Source organism: Scyliorhinus torazame, chromosome 14, assembly GCF_047496885.1.
Source record: "Scyliorhinus torazame isolate Kashiwa2021f chromosome 14, sScyTor2.1, whole genome shotgun sequence".
In the NCBI taxonomy this organism is placed as follows: Eukaryota; Metazoa; Chordata; class Chondrichthyes; order Carcharhiniformes; family Scyliorhinidae; genus Scyliorhinus; species Scyliorhinus torazame.
This window is the reverse complement of record NC_092720.1, coordinates 143,343,854-143,358,695: the sequence shown is the minus strand read 5'-3', so window position 1 is coordinate 143,358,695 and position 14,842 is coordinate 143,343,854.

The window sequence follows — 14,842 nt, the reverse complement described above, 5'->3', positions numbered from 1 at the left end:
CAGGAGGGCTTCTTAAAACAATATGTAGACAGTCCAACTAGGGAAGGGGCGGTACTGGACCTGGTATTGGGGAATGAGCCCGGCCAGGTGGTAGATGTTTCAGTAGGGGAGCATTTCGGTAACAGTGACCACAATTCAGTAAGTTTTAAAGTACTGGAGGACAAGGATAAGAGTGGTCCTGGGATGAATGTGCTAAATTGGGGGAAGGCTAATTATAACAATATTAGGCGGGAACTGAAGAACATAGATTGGGGGCGGATGTTTGAGGGCAAATCAACATCTGACATGTGGGAGGCTTTCAAGTGTCAGTTGTAAGGAATTCAGGACCGGCATGTTCCTGTGAGGAAGAAGGATAAATACGGCAATTTTCGGGAAACTTGGATAACGAGAGATATTGTAGGCCTCGTCAAAAAGAAAAAGGAGGCATTTGTCAGGGCTAAAAGGCTGGGAACAGACGAAGCCTGCGTGGAATATAAGGAAAGTAGGAAGGAACTTAAGCAAGGAGTCAGGAGGGCTAGAAGGGGTCATGAAAAGGCATTGGCAAATAGGGTTAAGGAAAATACCAAGGCTTTTTACACGTACATAAAAAACAAGAGGGTAGCCAGGGAAAGGGTTGGCCCACTGAAGGATAGGCAAGGGAATCTATGTGTGGAGCCAGAGGAAATGGGCGAGGTACTAAATGAATACTTTGCATCAGTATTCACCAAAGAGAAGAAATTGGTAGATGTTGAGTCTGGAGAAGGGTGTGTAGATAGCCTGGGTCACATTGAGATCCAAAAAGACGAGGTGTTGGGTGTCTTAAAAAATATTAAGGTAGATAAGTCCCCCGGGCCTGATGGGATCTACCCCAGAATACTGAAGGAGGCTGGAGAGGAAATTGCTGAGGCCTTGACAGAAATCTTTGGATCCTCACTGTCTTCAGGGGATGTCCCGGAGGACTGGAGAATAGCCAATGTTGTTCCTCTGTTTAAGAAGGGGAGCAAGGATAATCCAGGGAACTACAGGCCGGTGAGCCTTGCTTTAGTGGTAGGGAAATTACTGGAGAGAATTCTTCGAGACAGGATCTACTCCCATTTGGAAGCAAATGGACTTATTAGTGAGAGGCAGCACGGTTTTGTGAAGGGAAGGTCGTGTCTCACTAACTTGATAGAGTTTTTCGAAGAGGTCACTAAGATAGTTGATGCAGGTAGGGCAGTGGATGTTGTCTATATGGACTTCAGTAAGGCCTTTGACAAGGTCCCTCATGGTAGACTAGTACAAAAGGTGAAGTCACACGGGATCAGGGGTGAGCTGGCAAGGTGAATACAGAACTGGCTAGGTCATAGAAGGCAGAGAGTAGCAATGGAAGGATGCTTTTCTAATTGGAGGGCTGTGACCAGTGGTGTTCCACAGGGATCAGTGCTGGGACCTTTGCTCTTTATAGTATATATAAATGATTTGGAGGAAAATGTAACTGGTCTGATTAGTAAGTTTGCAGACGACACAAAGGTTGGTGGAATTGCGGATAGCGATTAGGACTGTCAGAGGATACAGCAGGATTTAGATTGTTTGGAGACTTGGGCGGAGAGATGGCAGATGGAGTTTAATCCGGACAAATGTGAGGTAATGCATTTTGGAAGGTCTAATGCAGGTAGGGAATATACAGTGAATGGTCGAACCCTCAAGAGTATTGAAAGTCAAAGAGATCTAGGAGTACAGGTCCACAGGTCATTGAAAGAAGGCATACGGCATCCTCGCCTTCATTGGCCGGGGCATTGAGTATAAGAATTGGCAAGTCATGTTGCAGCTGTATAGAACTTTAGTTAGGCCACACTTGGAGTATAGTGTTCAATTCTGGTCGCCACACTACCAGAAGGATGTGGAGGCTTTAGAGAGGGTGCAGAAGAGATTTACCAGAATGTTGCCTGGTGTGGAGGGCATTAGCTATGAGGAGCGGTTGAATAAACTCGGTTTGTTCTCACTGGAACGAAGGAGGTTGAGGGGTCTACAAAATTATGAGGGGCATAGACAGAGTGGATAGTCAGAGGCTTTTCCCCAGTGTAGAGGGGTCAATTACTAGGGGGCATAGGTTTAAGGTGAGAGGGGCAAGGTTTAGAGTAGATGTACGAGGCAAGTTTTTTACGCATAGGGTAGTGGGTGCCTGGAACTCGCTACCGGAGGAGGTGGTGGAAGCAGGGACGATAGTGACATTTAAGGGGCATCTTGACAAATACATGAATAAGATGGGAATAGAGGGATACGGACCCAGGAAGTGTAGAAGATTGTAGTTTAGTCGGGCAGCATGGTCGGCACGGGCTTGGAGGGCCGAAGGGCCTGTTCCTGTGCTGTACATTTCTTTGTTCTTTGTTTGTTGAGATGTCGGAGGCAGCAGACTCTGACTCCGAGATGGAGGCACAGGACGCATCAGAGGGGGAATCCTCGGGTCCACGGGCCGTGGATGTACAACCTTTATGCCATTCATCACGGAAGCGCCAGTCTCCATCTCATTACACGCCCCCCGATCCAGCGCCTTGTGCAAATGGTGTCCGGCCTGCGGCAAAACGAGTCCGACGCCCTCCTTCGCCAGGGTCTTCTGTGGATTCCTTGGACTTTGGGGGAGAGGGATGTTATAACATGCCTGCTTACCATTGGCTGGGGACTAATGACAATCCCACAATCCTGTGGGAGTATGAGCTTCCCCAATGAGGGGGCTGGAGAAATCATTAGCAGACTCCCTGTATAAATAAAGCTGGCCAGTTTGGAACCAGCAGGAAGGAGTGAGCAGCAAGCGAAGTTGCTGCTGCTGTTGTATCTATATGTTATTGTAAATAAATGTTATTTCTTTGTATCCTTAAAACTCATGCTGGATTCTTCGTGGTCCTCACAAAAGGGAGCTAGGGCTTTTCTCTTTGGAGCGGAGGAGGACGAGACGCGACTTAATTGAGGTTTAAAAGATGATGAGGGGGATAGATAGAGTGGACGTTCAGAGACTATTTCCTTGGGTGGATGTAGCTGTTACAAGGGGGCATAACTATAAGGTTCAGGGCGGGAGATATAGGAGGGATGTCCGAGGTAGGTTCTTTACTCAGAGAGTGGTTAGGGTGTGGAATGGACAGCCTGCTGTGATAGTGGAGTCGGACACTTTAGGAACTTTCAAGCGGTTATTGGATAGGCACATGGAGCACACCAGAATGACAGAGAGTGGGATAGCTTGATCTTGGTTCGGACAATGCTCGGCACAACATCGAGGGCCGAAGTGACTGTTCTGTTCTATGTTCTATGTTCTAAAAGAGAAGTGGAGAAAGTTAACCTCAATTACAGGCAGGATGCAACATGTGTCTGCAAAGCAAACCTAATTACCACTTCACATTATGCAATATAAATATCAGTTCATTCTCCCCATGCAGCAAGTAGAACTCTGTTTACAGTCAGCATTAAGTAGTCACAGGGCCAAGAGTTACATGCCAGACAGGTTCAGCACAGGGAACCACAGAGATGCAAGTGTAACATTTCACTTTCCATTCTAGCCACCATCGCCATTGTGATCTCTCCCAGTCAGACTGAACTTTGGAAAATATAGGTGTTAAAATCGTTTAAGCATTGGAAGCATCACTGAGAAGAGACTTCATCTTATTTCATACGATTTCACTTCGACCCTGAGCACTGGATTTTACTATGTCCTTTGGGATCCTGAAGTCAGAACCAAAAGGTTCTCCTGACCCCCACACTTGCCGGAAACGGGACCAGCTCAATAATATTGACAGAGGCAGTCTCCGAATTGTCCAACTACCAGCTCACTGCCTAATAAAAGATGCTGCTGGCCCATCAGAAGGCCATGGGGCATAGTCTCAGGATGAGGGAATGGTCATTTAGGACTGAAACAAAGAGAGATGATGGCGGGGGTAAGACCACCCTCCCGCCAGGTCCGAGAGCCCCACAGTCATTTCACAGTTGAACGAGATTAAGTGGCTGCCTGCAGCTCTTCCGCTCTCACTCGGGAGGGGTCCCACTTTGGAGAGCTGTCAACCAACCTGTTTAGCCAGCAGCTCTCCAGTCCCTGCATCGACAGTGTTGAAAAAGACAGATGAAGAAATGCAGGAGGTCTTAGGAGCCGAAATCCAGGCACTGGAGGCCCAGACAAATCCAAGGGGTCCTAGGGTGGGGAACGTACGGTAGGGAAGGCCCTGGTCTTGCGGAAGAGGCCAGGAATTTGGAGCAGGGAGGCCCAGAGGCCACCGGAACTCCAGGGCCTGACTTCAAAAGGAGGCTTCAGATGGAGAACCCCCACTCCCTTCCCGTCCATGATGCAACTCTTTTGATTTTCAGCCGACCCCCACGCAAGTTCAATCCTCCGTCCAGCCTAAAAATTGAGGCTGGCTGGGAAACAGACATTAAGTGGACAATAATTTATCACTTAAGATTTTAAATTGGGACAAGGGTGGGCTTCCCATCTGTGCTGAAGGAGGCTTTATGTTCTCTCTGCCTGAAGGAATCTCTCTCTGAAAACCTGGTATTCTTGGTATTCTCAGATGAGCTGGTAGGCATTCTCTGTGAGTCTGTTCACAAAGTTAGTTTTCGGTTGGATCCAGAAGTTGGCGAGGACAAGCCCTGATCGCTCTGTTCTGATGGGTCTCTAGAGACCTTTCTCTTCACCACAGTTAATCTTGATCTGCAGAAAGACCAGACAAGCATTCAAGAGGCAGACTGGAGAGAAAACCCTCTTTTAAACTCTCAGGTAGAGAATTCTAGTACTATCCCAGTGAGACTGAGAGTCAATCTGGTGGAGGCCCTCACAAGTGAAGGTGACTTGCTGGAGGAATTCCTGCAGCCCACGAGGTCTAACTGACGGTAGATTCTAAAAGATCCAAACCGACCAATGATTTCAAGATCACCGAATACAAAGACTACCACCTCAGCAGCAAAGACTCACCTCATGCTCTTTTAATTCCTGTTATTTTTTAACCTTTCCCACATGCCCACTGTGTGTCTGTTCTGTCTTGAATGTGTTTGTGTGGAGGGTGGCATGGGTTTAGGGAATAGTTAGATTAGTAGACCATCTTTTCCATTAAATGTTTAACCCGTCTCTTAGAGCCATAGAGATTTACAGCATGGGAACAATCCCTTCAGCCCCAACTTGTCCACGCTGCCCAGTTTTTACCACTAAGCTAGTCACAATTGCCTGCATTTGGCCCATATCCCTCCATACACATCCCACCCAAATAACTGTCTAGATCTGTAAAAGACACAATTGTACCCATCTCTGCTACTGCATCTGGCAGTTCATTCCAGATACTCCCCACCCTCTGTGTGAATAAATTGCCCTTCTGGACCCTTTTGTATCTCTACCTTCTCACCTTAAACCTATGCCCTCTAGTTTTAGACTCCCCCACCATTGTGAAAGATGTTGACTATCTACATTATCTATGCCCCTCATTATTTTATACACCTCTATCAGATCACCCCTAAGCCTCCTACGCTCCAGGGGAAAAAGTCCCAGTCTATCCAGACTCTCATAACTCAAACCATCAAGTCCCTGTAGCATCCTAGTAAATCTTTTCTGCACTCTTTCTAGTTTAATAATATCCTTTCTATAATAGGGTGACCAGACCTGTACACAGCATTCCAAGTGTGTCCTTACTAATGTCTTGTAAAACTTCAGCAAGACGTCCCAACTCCTTTACTCAATGTTCTGGCCAATGAAACAAATCTGGTGCCTACAGGTCATTGGAGCAGTCGAGGGTCAAAGATCTCAGGAAAACGTACAAGTTTTTGGTTAATTCACACTTATGTTGGAACTCTGGGGCTGTGGGCCTGGAATTGACCAGGTATTGACAGGCAGAGAGATCCAGGCGTACAGGTCCACAGGTCACTGAAAGTGACAACACAGGTGGAGAAGGTAGTCAAGAAGGCATATGATATGCTTGTCTTCATCGGTTGGGGCATTGAGTATAGAAATTGGCAAGTCATGCTGCAAAACCTTGGTAAGGCCACATTTGGAATATTGCATACAATTCTGGTCGCCACAGTACTAGAAGGATGTGAATGCTTTGGAGAGGGTACAGAAGAGGTTTACCAGGATGTTGCCTTCTCTGGAGGGTATTAGCTGTGAGGAGAGGTTGGATAAACTCGGATTGTTGTCACTGGAATGACAGGCTGAGAGACGACCTGATTGAGGTTTACAAAATTGCGAGTGGCATGAACAGAGTGGACAGTCAGAAGCTTTTTCCCAGGGTGGAAAAGTCAATTACACGGTTTAATGTGTGAGAGGGAAAGTTTAGAAGAGATGTGAGAAGCACGTTTTTACACAGAGGGTGGTGAGTGCTGCTGGGAGAGGTGGCGGAAGCAGATATGATAGCAGTGTTTCAGAGGCATCTTGATGATGACATGAATTGGATGGGAATAGAGGGATACAGACCTCAGAAGTGCAGAAGGTTTTAATTTAGTCATCCATTATGATTGGAGCAGGCTTGGGGGGCCTAAGGACCTGTTTGTGAGCTGTACTGCTCTTTATTCTTTATTCTCTGTTCTCAAAATGGAGGGGTGAAGTCCTCATGGGAAGGAGAGGAAACTCCTCCAGATGGAGAATTGACACTGTGTGTGACCCGTATCCTTCTTGCTGCTGCCTTTCTGGCTCTGATTACCCTTCCTAACCCCAGCTAGCTACAATATGGCTGCCTACATGAAGTTGGTAGCCTCCACACGTCGTGAGCACAAACAACCACAAAAATGGCCCCTAGGTTTTGGGGGAGAGGTGGGGGCATAATGATTTAAATTGCCTGTCCACCTCAGTGTGACGAGGTCCTGATCCTGCTCCCCACTCCCCACTCCCCACCGGCTCCCACCACCGGTGGGAAACTTCCCTGCCAGCGGTAGTGTTTTGTATCTGTTATCATTGTTGGGTGTCTTCGATGAAGTTGTTCATGGTCTTGCAGGTATTGCTGGAGGTAAGGCTGTCAGTAAACTTTACCATTTATTGAACATTACACTAACTCTGTACAATACAGGCTCAGCACGAGGCTCTACACATTCTCCACACCCTCTTGTCATATGATCTCATATCACTGATAATGTAGACTCTATATTTACATCTTCACCCCAAGCTTTGGTTCCAATAAATACTAAATACCGCCAGAGGCTTTGCTGTAATTGCTGGAATTCCCCGCATCCAGGCTGCCATTGGTTGCATGGATGTGGTCACAAAGGTGTATTTGTCAACAGAAAGCAGTGTCACTCCCTGAACATTCAGCTTGTTTGCAACCACAAGTATCAGAGATTGCAGGTCTGCACCAGGTATCTTGGCAACTGCACTGATGTCTAAATCTTGAGGCACTCCCAGGTGACAAAGTTATTCGCTGCTCCTGCTCGCTTGGAAGGTTGGCTCCTGGGAACAAAATCTAATGCCCTGAAAAGTTGGCCCCTGACGCCGCTCAGACACCCAAGGCCTGAAGTGGAGGAGAGGTACAGTCAAAGTCATGTCAGTAATTGAGAGAACCATTGGTCAATTCAAAATGAGGTTCTGCTGCCTGGACCAATCAGGGGAGCACTTCAATATCTCCCAGAGAATGTCTCACTCATTGACATTGTCTGCTGCATTCTGCACTATCTGGCTCTATCAAGGGGGCACTCATTGGAGAATGAAGACAATGAGGCTACTACAGATGACTCAAGTGATGGCTCTGGGGAGAAGCCAGAGTAGCCCCAGAGTGGGGAGATGACTGCCGAAATAAGGAATATTATGGAGGACAGAGAGCCCAGTCAGGCCTTGACTCTCCATTCTTTCAGCTGGGCGTCCAAGGCATGGCGTGAAAGTGAGAGCAAGGGTGCTGCCACCTGATGAGGCCACTGTTGCCCTCATGTCAAGCCACAATTTCGGAAATAATGTTTGCCGCCCTTCCCCTGTGTCACATGCAGCTCCCAGGCCCATCACGCCTGAATAACATGAAGCACATTCAGGCCATTGGACAGACATTTACATGGTGGTATCAGAAACACAAATTATACAGAACTGATGTCAAAATAAAACTTTTATCACTCATGACAACCCCTCTTGTGTTCAGTGCCTTAAACGTCTTTGTGTCTCCCTTGCTTGCAACAGCATTGTCAGTCGCTTGCTGACTGTGAGGTCCCATCAGCCTTGATGACCATGGTGGCCCTCATCTGGGCGGTGGAGCCTGTGCAGTCCCCTCTGAGCAGGTGCATCCAACACCATGGTTGGGCCCTCTTCAGTCATTGCGTTCTCATTCGATGCAGCGGTCACTTGCAGAGGGACAGAGTAACTGCAGTCTTCATCTGGAGTGCCCTGGGAGGAGGCCGCAAATGCGACCTGCATTCATCCACTAACACGAGATTGGTTTGGATGTCCCTGCTCAACATTGATGGACTAGCTGTGTGACTAATTGCCTGATCCATCTCTCACACTGGTTAAGGTCAGTGTGTGGGCCTGCAGGTCTGAGCATAGATCCAGAAAGCCTTGAATCTTGATCCTGGAGTTACTCTCCATGTGAGTCACCTCTCTCTCTATGGAGGAGGCCGTGTGCTCAGAGCTGCGGGTCAACACAGTACTCACGCTCTGCATGGAATCCTTCAACTCAGAGACCAAACCCTCAGGGATCTTTGCCAGATCTTCCCATATATCCCACTGGGCATCCAGCACCTGCCACCTGATGGACAACTCCAGAGGCTCATCATCTGTCTCAGATTCAGAATAGTCCTGATCTCCAGCAATCCTCCAACTGCCAGAGCCTTGGGCACTCTCTGCCTCCGCCAGCTCCTCATGCGAGTGTGCTACGCCATCACCACTGTGCACTACTGTCTGATCTAATGTATTATTGACTACCGACATGGTACTTAGAACAGAGAGATGATGTGATGTGGGTGCATCTGACTGTGATTCTTCCTTGGGTGTCAATGGAGGGTCCTCGGGGTCTGTGGCAGGTTGTGGCGATGCCATATCTGAGGGTGGAAGAGAAGATGTCAGTTTGCTATCATTCATGATGACTGTATCTGTCCTATGGTTGCGTGTGACAATGGACAATTGCCTCAGTGAGGCAATCTGATTGAACAAGCAATGGGGATTCTTGGTTTGAACATCTCATTCAAAATTTCCTGACCCTCTATCTTATATACAGTCCTCCCGTCTTGTCCCTGGCCTCTGGACTATTACATTCCTTCGAGACCCTGACCTTTCTACGACCTGTGAACCTTGCTCCATACACACACTCTATGTCAAGCGTTTCCACTTCAAACTTGGAAAGGATCAGCAGTCTGGGCACTGCATTACCTATTTGTTCCCGCTACTGTGCAATATGGCTTATTTTCCGTCCCGACAAAATTTCTTTCATTAGTGCACCCTCCACCTGTTGCATCATACCAGCCCTGCTGCAACGGTTCCCCTGGAGACACAGGTTGAGGTGCCCATCAGATTGGCACAGCTCAACTTTGCATACACCCATGCCAAGACAGCATAGGGAAATGTGTAATTTGGTACTCTGCATAGAACATAGAACATTACAGCGCAGTACAGGCCCTTCGGCCCTCGATGTTGCGCCGACCTGTGAAACCACTCCAAAGCCCATCGACACTATTCCCTTACAGTCCATATGTCTATCCAATGACCATTTGAATGCCCTTAGTGTTGGCGAGTCCATTACTGTTGCAGGCAGGGCATTCCACACCCTTACTACTCCCTGAGTAAAGAACCTACCTCTGACATCTGTCCTATATCTATCTCCCCTCAATTAAAAGCTATGTCCCCTCGTGCTAGACATCACCATCCGAGGAAAAAGGCTCTCACTGTCCACCATATCCAATCCTCTGATCATCTTGTATGCCTCAATTAAGTCACCTCTTAACTTTCTTCTCTCTAACGAAAACAGCCTCAAGTCCCTCAGCCTTCCCTCATAAAATCTTCCCTCCATACCAGGCAACATTCTGGTAAATCTCCTCTGCACCCTTTCCAATGCTTCCACATCCTTCCTATAATGTGGCGACCAAAATTGCACGCAATACTCCAAATGCGGCCACACCAGAGTTTGGTACAGCTGCAACATGACCTCATGGCTCCGAAACTCAATCCCTCTACCAATAAAAGCTAACACACCGTACGCCTTCTTAACACCCTCTCAACCTGGGTGGCAACTTTCAGGGATCTATGTACATGGACACCGAGATCTCTCTGCTCATCCACACTACCAAGAATCTTACCATTAGCCCAGTACTCTGTCTTCCTGTTATTCCTTCCAAAATGAATCACCTCACACTTTTCTGCATTAAACTCCATTTGCCACCTCTCAGCCCAGCTCTGCAGCTTATCTATGTCCGTCTGTAACTTGTAACATCCTTCCGCACTGTCCACAACTCCACCGACTTTAGTGTCATCTGCAAATTTACTCACCCATCCTTCTACGCCCTCCTCCAGGTCAGTTATAAAAATGACAAACAGCAGTGGCCCCAAAGCAGAACCTTGTGGGGCACCACTAGTAACTGGACTCCAGTCTGAACATTTCCCATCAACCACCACCCTTTGACTTCCTCCAGCTAGCCAATTTCTGATTCAAACTGCTAAATCACCCTGAATCTCATGCCTCCGTATTTTCTGCAGTAGCCTACCGTGGGGAACCTTATCAAACTCTTTACTGAAATCCATATACACCACATCAACTGCTTTACCCTCATCTACCTGTTTGGTCACCTTCTCAAAGTGCTTGTGGGTATCTGGGTGAATGAGTCATGCGGACAAATTCATTCTTCTGTAAATGTCTTGAACCTTGCATTCCACGGTTCTGCGACCAGGGGTCACAGTCTGAGGATTCAGGGTAAACCATTTCGGACAGATATAAGGAGACATTTCTTCACACAAAGCGTGGTGAGCCTCTGGAATTCATTACCACAGGAAGTAGTTGATGCTAAAACTTTGAATATAATCAAGAGGTGGCTGGATATAGCACTTGGGGAGGATGGGATCAAAGGCTATGGGGAGAAAGCAGGATTAGGCTATTGAGGTGGATGATCAGCCATGATTGTGGTAAATGGTGGAGCTGGCTCCTCCTGCTCCTATCTTCTATGTATCTATGTATCTGCATTACTCAAAGTATTGTTTCAGGATAAAATTATTTGGAAGATATTTTGGACTCCATTTTGACAGAATTCTCTAATTTTAGCACATTCTTTGTCTGCTTTTAGTGTTTTCCAAATTTCATTCAGCTTCCGTGTTGATGTGAGTGTGAATTCTGTAGTCAATGAGGTATTAGATTCTACTTCTCAGTGAGGTCTATTCCTCCTGTTTGCTTCTTAACAGGAAGGTGTGAAAATATATCTGCTGTTGTTTGCCAATAACCCAACCCAAGGCCACGGGTTTGCACCATCAGGTTCCCCGTGGCCTCACCTGCGTATGATCCCCCCAAGATGAGGGGGCAGAGTTACACTATTAACCTCGGGTGCCTTGGGACATAAATACCCCGGCCCGAGTGAGGGGCGGACGTGGGAGACCCTCCGGGAGTAGGAGTGTATTGAGTAGGTAAATAAATATTGTGTTTTTCTACTCGGTCATCGCTTTCTCGTGGTCGCTCGCCTGGACCACCTTGTACATATTCAGTCGCGGCATCGAATCTCATGAGTTTCAACTGAAATCTCTGGACTCCAGGTTGCACCTCTACTCGTTCTTTGGTATTTAATAAGATAACCAATAGCTTGTTGTCTGTTCTTGATGGTGAACTGCAGGCCTAAAAAGTGGTTAGCAAACCTCTCTCAAATCCATGTGGCAGCTAATGCCTCTTTTTCAATTCCAATCTATCCTTGTTCCATTTCAGTCAATGACTGAGTGTGCATGTTCCTCCTTCCTGGATTTGAAAGTGTATGACTCTTAGTCCAGTCACTGGTGCACCTGCAGCAACTATTGTTGGCAGTTGCAGGTTATAGTGTGCCTGTAAAGTAAGTAATTTAACTTGAGGATCACCACAGGTGGGGGGCAAGGTTGAGAAGCCAGGGCCTTCATGAATAACCTCAGCCATTACAGGATAGTGCGCCAACATGTTGGTGAAATGAACATGGCTTTTGTATTTTGGACTGAGATTTGCGTTGATGTTCTCCCCAACACCCTGCTGGATCTTGCTTGAGCAATTGTGCTGAAGGTTTGTTTACATGTGCCTGCTTAAGGAGGAACTTCCCTACCTGATTGACCATGAATCTTTGAATCTCTGTATCATTGAAGGATGACAGAAAATCATTGAATGCCTTGGTGTTATGGGGATCGGGCTTGATTCCTGATCTGCGAACAATGTGTCACAAAATGTTGATGGTTGATTGTGAGAACTTACACTCATTATTGAGAGTTAGCCCTGTAAGCATTACAACACTGCTCTCAGTCTTGGATCATGCTCCAGTGTGGTGGACCCATGGATCAGGATGTCAACCACAGAGGCCTGTGGAAGGATGGCTCCTTCTCATCCCTCTAAAAAGCTTGTCATTGTTCTCTGAGAAATCTCGGGAGTAAATGTGATTCCAAAGGGAAGACGATTGAAGCAATATCTCCCAAAGGGAGGTTTATTTTTCAGATTTCCAGCATCCACAATAACTTTGTTTCAGTTATACAGTCAGTAGTTTGGATTCCTCGTCCAAAGGTAGTTGCCAAAAGTCACTGTTTGCATCCAACTTTGTAAAAATGGTACTTTTGTGCTAGCTCTGCCAGATTTTCATCCGTGGATGCCAATGGGTGAACCTCTCTTTTCACCTCCTTGTTTACTGGGTGAGGTCAACACAGGTTCATATTGCGCCATATGGTTTCAGTGCTGTAATCATGGCCAGAATTCTCCGGCCGTTGGAATTCTCTTGTCCGACTGGCAGCGCATCCCCGTCCACAGGTTTCCCGGCGACGTCTGATGGCTTGAATGTGAAATCCAATTGTCAAGCGACGGGAAGATAGAATCCTGCCGCCAGCGAAGGGCGTGCCACCGAGAAACGCGCGGCTGGGGGACCGGAGAATCCAGCCCCAAGTCTGAACATCAGCTTAATAAAAAAGACAAAATGCCTGAACACTAACTTGTGGATTTAATTACCGGTGAGATTATTCCCTGATGCAGCATTGGCTCAATTTCCTGTTTTTTGTAAAAGTGGGGGTGGAACCTTCCTTAGCTTGAAAAGCACACTGGGTTTGCATCTGCTCCCAATGTGATGCAATGGGCTGTTTTGAGCTTCCACAGGCCTCTGAATAGTTTTGGGAATTCTGCCTGGAATTCTGTTGATTTTTTCTGAACTTTGTTGATGAGTTGTAGATCTGTGTCGTTTTTCAATAACAGTGAACATTCTTGATTGTAGATCACATACAAAATTTCTGTGAGTTCTCTTCCTTTGTGTTAAAGTTTAAGCAGCCAACTGCCACTTGATCTTTAGTCAAATGGACCATGGAGTTTTATGGTTGATACATGGAGGGGTCCTGTTTTAACCATTGTTCTGTGTCTGAAAGAATTGAAACTCCTTCAAAAGAAATTTGAAGTTTGTTTAATGTCCGTTGACCATCAGCTCTGATCTCTAATTGTTCCCATTTGATCCTGTAGTTTATCCCAAGAATGACACTTGCTTATTTATTCTTCTTTAACTTCTTGAATGGTCCATGGTTCTGTTTTAATTTTTATGTTTGAAGTTTTTGTTGTGCAGACTGATTTAAAATGGTTTCTCTTCTTCCAGGAATGGCAGTTTTGGTGGGACACCAATGCAACCTTTTGCCACCACAAGAACACGGAATAACGGCACTGCCGTTAGGATAAGAATGTGCTATTACTTCTCTGTCCTACAAACAGCACTGTATCATTTTCTTTCCTCCACAGATTTCTTCTTCGCCTCAAACAAAAATCTGGTTTTAATCCCTTACTTCTGCCTGCCTTGTTAACTGCACAATCCTCGATTGGCTCAAATCTTCCCTCGACTGCAGGAAATCTGATAAAGTCCTCGCTAAGACTCTCTCAGACTCCTTCCAGCAAAGCAATCCCAACTCGCAGCTAATTTATGTAAATCATAAAGAAATCTCTGCTCTCTCCTGATCTATCTGTACGTCTGTTGAATTTTCCTCTCTTTATAATGATGTTCCTTCCAAGACTAAAATAAGCATCAAAGGATTTATAACTTCTCCATATCTTCATTTATGCCCTGACCATTATGTCACCTTTTTTATTGCCGATGTCATTGTATTATTCCTTGTGTCTAAACAAAGCTCGTAGTCTTACAGTTGAAGTAGATGCTTTATTGTGTGAGTTTGTTCTCTCTCTAGTGCTCATACTATGTTACATTTGAGCTGCCTGTCTGTGTCCTGCTCACCAGCTGCTGTTCCTGTGAAGAGTGCCTCTGACTTCCTGTCTGTCTGTATTTATACATCTCCCGTGCTCCCTCTAGTGATTGCTTAGTTGTAGTGCATTTACATTGACTCCGTGTATATATACACAGATATGCAGATCACTACACCCCCCCTTTTTTCTTTTACATACTTTCTGTACAGTGTTAAAGAAAATTGTAAACAGTTTGATTAATTATGATATGTATATCTGTACAAGTGGTGATGATATTGGTTATTATACAAACCAATTAATATTTATGAGTCAAATCTTAATTTTAAAAATGTATGAGTCTAATTTTATGAATTTATTCGGTTGAGGTTTTTTTTCTTCTGTTGTTAACATGGTAATGTTGATAGTGTAATTTCTTTGTGATGTCATCAGTGTTCTTGTTTTTAAGTAACCAACAAGACATCACGAGGTGTTTGAATGGTCGAACCACTGATGTTGACTGACATTTATTCTGTGCTTGTGGTATCGATTTAGTGTGTCATCTGCCTTGAAAGCTGGTGTGCTTTTATTTGAATTTGTGAGATTCGTTG